General features: G+C 46.6%; 1 protein-coding gene across 1 annotated transcript in view; it reads right to left on the minus strand.

Annotated features, from left to right (window-relative positions):
* The window catches only part of adgrl3.1 (adhesion G protein-coupled receptor L3.1), a 319,635-nt gene that overhangs the window by 134,885 nt on the left and 177,250 nt on the right, over positions 1–7,500 (minus strand).

The following is a 7,500-nucleotide window of genomic DNA, read 5'->3' on the forward strand; positions in this document are numbered from 1 at the left end:
TAGATAACAGCCTCTACTAATATAACCATCATTACAACATAGATAACAGCCTCTACTAATATAACCATCATTACACCATAACAGCCTCTACTAATATAAACATCATTACACCATAGATAACAGCCTCTACTAATATAACCATCATTACAACATAGATAACAGCCTCTACTAATATAACCATCATTACACCATAACAGCCTCTACTAATATAACCATCATAACACCATAGATAACAGCCTCTACTAATATAACCATCATTACACCCTAGATAAGAGCCTCAACACCACAGATAACAGCCTCTACTAATATAAGTTATTATAATTGCTGTCATGTGGCATACATTTCCTCCATAAATTCAGTGTTGTTGTACTCGAGACCACATCGAGTGTTTTACTCCGTCTTGACCTGGTCTATGACAGTCAGGACTCGGTCTCAGACAGTGAGGACTCGGTCTTGGCTCGGTCTATGACAGTGAGGACTCAGTCTTGACTCGGTCTATGACAGTGAGGACTCAGTCTTGACTCGGTCTCGGATAGTGAGGACTCAGTCTTGACTCGGTCTTGACTCGGTCTATGACAGTGAGGACTTGGTCTTGACTTGGTCTATGACAGTGAGGACTCAGTCTTGACTCGGTCTTGACTCGGTCTATGACAGTGAGAACTCGGTCTTGACTTGGTCTATGACAGTGAGGACTCGGTCTTGACTCGGTCTATGACAGTGAGAACTCGGTCTTGACTTGGTCTATGACAGTGAGAACTCGGTCTCAGACAGTGAGGACTCGGTCATGGCTCGGTCTATGACAGTCAGGACTCGGTCTTGACTTGGTCTATGACAGTGAGGACTCAGTCTTGACTCGGTCTTGACTCGGTCTATGACAGTGAGAACTCGGTCTTGACTTGGTCTATGACAGTGAGGACTCAGTCTTTACTCGGTCTCGGATAGTGAGGACTCAGTCTTTACTCGGTCTTGACTCGGTCTATGACAGTGAGGACTTGGTCTTGACTTGGTCTATGACAGTGAGGACTCAGTCTTGACTCGGTCTTGACTCGGTCTATGACAGTGAGAACTCGGTCTTGACTTGGTCTATGACAGTGAGGACTCGGTCTTGACTTGGTCTATGACAGTGAGGACTCAGTCTTGACTCGGTCTTGACTCGGTCTATGACAGTGAGGACTTGGTCTTGACTTGGTCTATGACAGTGAGGACTCGGTCTTGACTTGGTCTATGACAGTGAGGACTCAGTCTTGACTCGGTCTTGACTCGGTCTATGACAGTGAGGACTCGGTCTTGACTTGGTCTATGACAGTGAGGACTCAGTCTTGACTCGGTCATGGCTCGGTCTATGACAGTGAGGACTTGGTCTTGACTTGGTCTATGACAGTGAGGACTTGGTCTTGACTTGGTCTATGACAGTGAGGACTCAGTCTTGACTCGGTCTATGACAGTGAGGACTTGGTCTTGACTTGGTCTATGACAGTGAGGACTCAGTCTTGACTCGGTCTCGGATAGTGAGGACTCAGTCGTTACTCGGTCTTGACCCAGTCTATGACAGTGAGGACTCGGTCTTGACTTGGTCTATGACAGTGAGGACTCGGTCTTGACTTGGTCTATGACAGTGAGGACTCAGTCTTGACTCGGTCTATGACAGTGAGGACTCAGTCTTGACTCGGTCTATGACAGTGAGGACTCGGTCTTGACTCGGTCTATGACAGTGAGGACTCAGTCTTGACTCGGTCTCGGACAGTGAGGACTCAGTCTTGACTCGGACAGTGATGACTCGTAATTTCTTCCCGAGACCAGAGGAGTAAAAAACGCTACATGATTCCATTCAGTCAGCAGAAAAAACCTCTTCTCCAGGCCAAATATAAAACACTCCTTTCTTCAAACATGAATATTTGAACGGCCTATATCTATTATAGACACGTGTGCTCAGTGGTGGACCTATAGGCCTACAATGTGACAGGTTGTCAACCATAATACCAACACACTCATGTAGGAGAGGAACACTTTCTGTAAAACACACAGCTGAGCAGCTCTCAGCTGGTTTTGGCATGGAGCAGCTCTCAGCTGGGTTTGGCATGGAGCAGCTCTCAGCTGGGTTTGGCATGGAGCAGCTCTCAGCTGGGTTTGGCATGGAGCAGCTCTCAGCTGGGTTTGGCATGGAGCAGCTCTCAGCTGGGTTTGGCATGGAGCAGCTCTCAGCTGGGTTTGGCATGGAGCAGCTCTCAGCTGGGTTTGGCACGGAGCAGCTCGCAGCTGGGTTTGGCACGGAGCAGCTCTCAGCTGGGTTTGGCACGGAGCAGCTCTCAGCTGGGTTTGGCATGGAGCAGCTCTCAACTGGTTATGGCGTGGAGCAGCTCTCAACTGGTTTTGGCATGGAGCAGCTCTCAGCTGGTTTTGGTATGGAGCAGCTCTCAACTGGTTTTGGCGTGGAGCAGCTCTCAACTGGTTTTGGCATGGAGCAGCTCTCAGCTGGTTTTGGTATGGAGCATCTCTCAGAGCTGGTTTTGGCATGGAGCATCTCTCAGCTGGTTTTGGCATGGAGCAGCTCTCAGCTGGTTTTGGCACGGAGCAGCTCTCAACTGGTTTTGGTATGGAGCAGCTCTCAACTGGTTATGGCGTGGAGCAGCTCTCAACTGGTTTTGGCATGGAGCAGCTCTCAGCTGGGTTTGGCATGGAGCAGCTCTCAGCTGGGTTTGGCATGGAGCAGCTCTCAGCTGGGTTTGGCACGGAGCAGCTCGCAGCTGGGTTTGGCACGGAGCAGCTCTCAGCTGGGTTTGGCACGGAGCAGCTCTCAGCTGGGTTTGGCATGGAGCAGCTCTCAACTGGTTATGGCGTGGAGCAGCTCTCAACTGGTTTTGGCATGGAGCAGCTCTCAGCTGGTTTTGGTATGGAGCAGCTCTCAACTGGTTTTGGCGTGGAGCAGCTCTCAACTGGTTTTGGCATGGAGCAGCTCTCAGCTGGTTTTGGTATGGAGCATCTCTCAGAGCTGGTTTTGGCATGGAGCATCTCTCAGCTGGTTTTGGCATGGAGCAGCTCTCAGCTGGTTTTGGCACAGAGCAGCTATCAACTGGTTTTGGTATGGAGCAGCTCTCAGCTGGTTTTGGCATGGAGCAGCTCTCAACTGGTTTTGGTATGGAGCAGCTCTCAGCTGGTTTTGGTATGGAGCAGCTCTCAGAAGAATGACATCGGTAGCCGGTAGGGTAGGAAAGACGTTTCAACTGATGATATCTACCAGTAAATGCTAACTAAGACAACAATGGGTATACAAACTAGGTATTGTTCATAACTGAGGGAGAGAGAGAGGTCAGTAGGACTGTAAGAGGACTCCCGTGGTGTTCTACATATCTGCAGAAATCTATTCAGGTGTATCTTTGGGGCTTTTGGCCAATGTGTTTTTATGATCTAAAGACGAGCTGTTGCAACTTCCTGTAAACACGCAGTCCAGTTCAAAGTGAATGATGACAGGTCCAACTTCCTGTAAACACACAGTCCAGTTCAAAGTGAATGATGACAGGCCCTAACTTCCTGTAAACACACAGTCCAGTTCAAAGTGAATGAGGACAGGCCCTACTTCCTGTAAACACACAGTCCAGTTCAAAGTGAATGATGACAGGCCCTAACTTCCTGTAAACACACAGTCCAGTTCAAAGTGAATGAGGACAGGCCCTACTTCCTGTAAACACACAGTCCAGTTCAAAGTGAATGATGACAGGCCCTACTTCCTGTAAACACACAGTCCAGTTCAAAGTGAATGATGACAGGCCCTAACTTCCTGTAAACACACAGTCCAGTTCAAAGTGAATGAGGACAGGCCCTACTTCCTGTAAACACACAGTCCAGTTCAAAGGGAATGATGACAGGCCCTACTTCCTGTAAACACACAGTCCAGTTCAAAGGGAATGATGACAGGACCTACTTCCTGTAAACACACAGTCCAGTTCAAAGTGAATGATGACAGGCCCTAACTTCCTGTAAACACACAGTCCAGTTCAAAGTGAATGATGACAGGACCTACTTCCTGTAAACACACAGTCCAGTTCAAAGTGAATGATGACAGGACCAACTTCCTGTACACACACAGTCCAGTTCAAAGTGAATGATGACAGGCCCTAACTTCCTGTAAACACACAGTCCAGTTCAAAGTGAATGATGACAGGCCCTACTGCCTGTAAACACACAGTCCAGTTCATAGTGAATGATGACAGGCCCTACTGCCTGTAAACACACAGTCCAGTTCAGAGTGAATGGTGACAGGCCCTAACTGCCTGTAAACACACAGTCCAGTTCATAGTGAATGATGACAGGCCCTACTGCCTGTAAACACACAGTCCAGTTCATAGTGAATGATGACAGGCCCTACTGCCTGTAAACACACAGTCCAGTTCAGAGTGAATCATGACAGGCCCTAACTGCCTGTAAACACACAGTCCAGTTCATAGTGAATGATGACAGGCCCTACTGCCTGTAAACACACAGTCCAGTTCAGAGTGAATGATGACAGGCCCTATTGCCTGTAAACACACAGTCCAGTTCATAGTGAATGATGACAGGCCCTACTGCCTGTAAACACACAGTCCAGTTCATAGTGAATGATAACAGGCCCTACTGCCTGTAAACACACAGTCCAGTTCAAAGTGAATGATGACAGGCCCTACTGCCTGTAAACACACAGTCCAGTTCAAAGTGAATGATGACAGGCCCTACTGCCTGTAAACACACAGTCCAGTTCAAAGTGAATGATGACAGGACCAACTTCCTGTACACACACAGTCCAGTTCAAAGTGAATGATGACAGGACCAACTTCCTGTACACACACAGTCCAGTTCAAAGTGAATGATGACAGGACCAACTTCCTGTAAACACACAGTCCAGTTCAAAGTGAATGATGACAGGCCCTACTTCCTGTAAACACACAGTCCAGTTCAAAGTGTATGATGACAGGCCCTACTGCCTGTAAACACACAGTCCAGTTCAAAGTGAATGATGACAGGTCCAACTTCCTGTAAACACACAGTCCAGTTCAACGTGAATGATGACAGGCCCGTGTGGCAAACGGTTGGTTTATATTAAAGGTGTACTGTATGAAGCTCTGAGGTGCTGAAGCGTACCGGTCTGTGTGGACTCCGGGTCCTGGATAAGACAGATGTTTTATGTGTTGCAGTGTCTGTTAATTGTCCAAATGCACCGCCCCTTTCCCAGGGTAGCCTCGTGGTTAGAGTGTAGAGGCGGCAGCGTAGCCTCGTGGTTAGAGTGTAGAGGCGGCAGCGTAGCCTCGTGGTTAGAGTGTTGGACTAGTAACCGGAAGGTTGCAAGTTCAAACCCCTGAGCTGACAAGGTACAACTCTGTAGTTCTGCCCCTGAACAGGCAGTTAACCCACTGTTCCTAGGCCGTCATTGAAAATAAGAATTTGTTCTTAACTGACTTGCCTAGTTAAATAAAGGTAAAATAAAAAATCCATATTGCTATAGAGTTTTGTCTTAGTAACTTCCAAACATTGTAAGAATTGATGAAAATGTGAAAAATTGACCATATGTAGTTGTTCTCTCGTCAGTAAACGTTTAGTAACGTGTCATATTCTCCCTGCTGTTGCATTATGAAAAGATTTGAATGAGATTTCATGTTGCTTAAAATGCTGTCAGTTCCACTTTTTAAACGCAACAATGTTTGACACACAAGTTATTTTCAAAGCGATGGTTAACAACAGGAAGTGACGCTACAATAAAAAAAAAAACATCCCGCCCCCCGTTCACGAGATGATGATCGTTTGAGACTTTACTTCCTGTTGAAAGTTATTCTTGAAAAAGGAAGCGACTTTACTTCCTGTTGAAAGTTATTCTTGAAAAGGGAGGCGACTTTACTTCCTGTTGAAAGTTATTCTTGAAAAGGGAGGCGACTTTACTTCCTGTTGAAAGTTAATTCTTGAAAAAGGAAGATTCTAACAAATGATCAACGTCCTCTTTGATAACACCTGCAGCAGCTGCTGCAAACTAGCCAACAACAAAAGCTAGCTAGCTAGACCGTGGGGAAACTACTGCTCGCTACTGAGCACTGGGGACTATAGTAACAGTAATGGACCAGTTTCCATGATCACTGAGGACTATAGTAATGTACCAGTTTCCAGGATCACTGGGGACTGTAGTAACAGTAATGTACCAGTTTCCAGGATCACTGGGGACTATAGTAATGTTCCAGTTTCCAGGATCACTGGGGACTATAGTAATGTTCCAGTTTCCAGGATCACTGGGGACTATAGTAACAGTAATGTACCAGTTTCCAGGATCACTGGGGACTACAGTAATGTACCAGTTTCCAGGATCACTGGGGACTATAGTAACAGTAATGTACCAGTTTCCAGGATCACTGGGGACTATAGTAATGTTCCAGTTTCCAGGATCACTGGGGACTATAGTAATGTACCAGTTTCCAGGATCACTGGGGACTATAGTAATGTACCAGTTTCCAGGATCACTGAGGACTATAGTAATGTGCCAGTTTCCAGGATCACTGGGGACTATAGTAATGTTCCAGTTTCCAGGATCACTGGGGACTATAGTAATGTGCCAGTTTCCAGGATCACTGGGGACTATAGTAATGTACCAGTTTCCAGGATCACTGGGGACTATAGTAATGTACCAGTTTCCAGGATCACTGGGGACTATAGTAATGTGCCAGTTTCCAGGACCACTGGGGACTATAGTAACAGTAATGTACCAGTATCCAGGATCACTGGGGACTATAGTAACAGTAATGTACCAGTTTCCAGGATCACTGGGGACTATAGTAATGTGCCAGTTTCCAAGACCACTGGGGACTATAGTAACAGTAATGTACCAGTATACAGGATCACTGGGGACTATAGTAACAGTAATGTACCAGTTTCCAGGATCACTGGGGACTATAGTAATGTGCCAGTTTCCAGGATCACTGGGGACTATAGTAATGTGCCAGTTTCCAGGACCACTGGGGACTATAGTAATGTACCAGTTTCCAGGATCACTGAGGACTATAGTAATGTACCAGTTTCCAGGACCACTGGGGACTATAGTAATGTACCAGTTTCCAGGATCACTGAGGACTATAGCAATGTACCAGTTTCCAGGATCACTGAGGACTATAGTAATGTACCAGTTTCCAGGATCACTGGGGACTACAGTAATGTGCCAGTTTCCAGGACCACTGGGGACTACAGTAATGTACCAGTTTCCATGATCACTGGGGACTATAGTAATGTACCAGTTTCCAGGACCACTGGGGACTATAGCAATGTACCAGTTTCCAGGATCACTGGGGACTACAGTAATGTGCCAGTTTCCAGGACCACTGGGGACTACAGTAATGTACCAGTTTCCATGATCACTGGGGACTATAGTAATGTACCAGTTTCCATGATCACTGAGGACTATAGCAATGTACCAGTTTCCAGGATCACTGAGGACTATAGTACAGGCAATGTACCAGTTTCCAGGATCACTGAGGACTACAGTAATGTACCAGT

This window comes from Oncorhynchus masou, chromosome 20 (assembly GCF_036934945.1).
Source record: "Oncorhynchus masou masou isolate Uvic2021 chromosome 20, UVic_Omas_1.1, whole genome shotgun sequence".
NCBI classification, from domain to species: domain Eukaryota; kingdom Metazoa; phylum Chordata; class Actinopteri; order Salmoniformes; family Salmonidae; genus Oncorhynchus; species Oncorhynchus masou.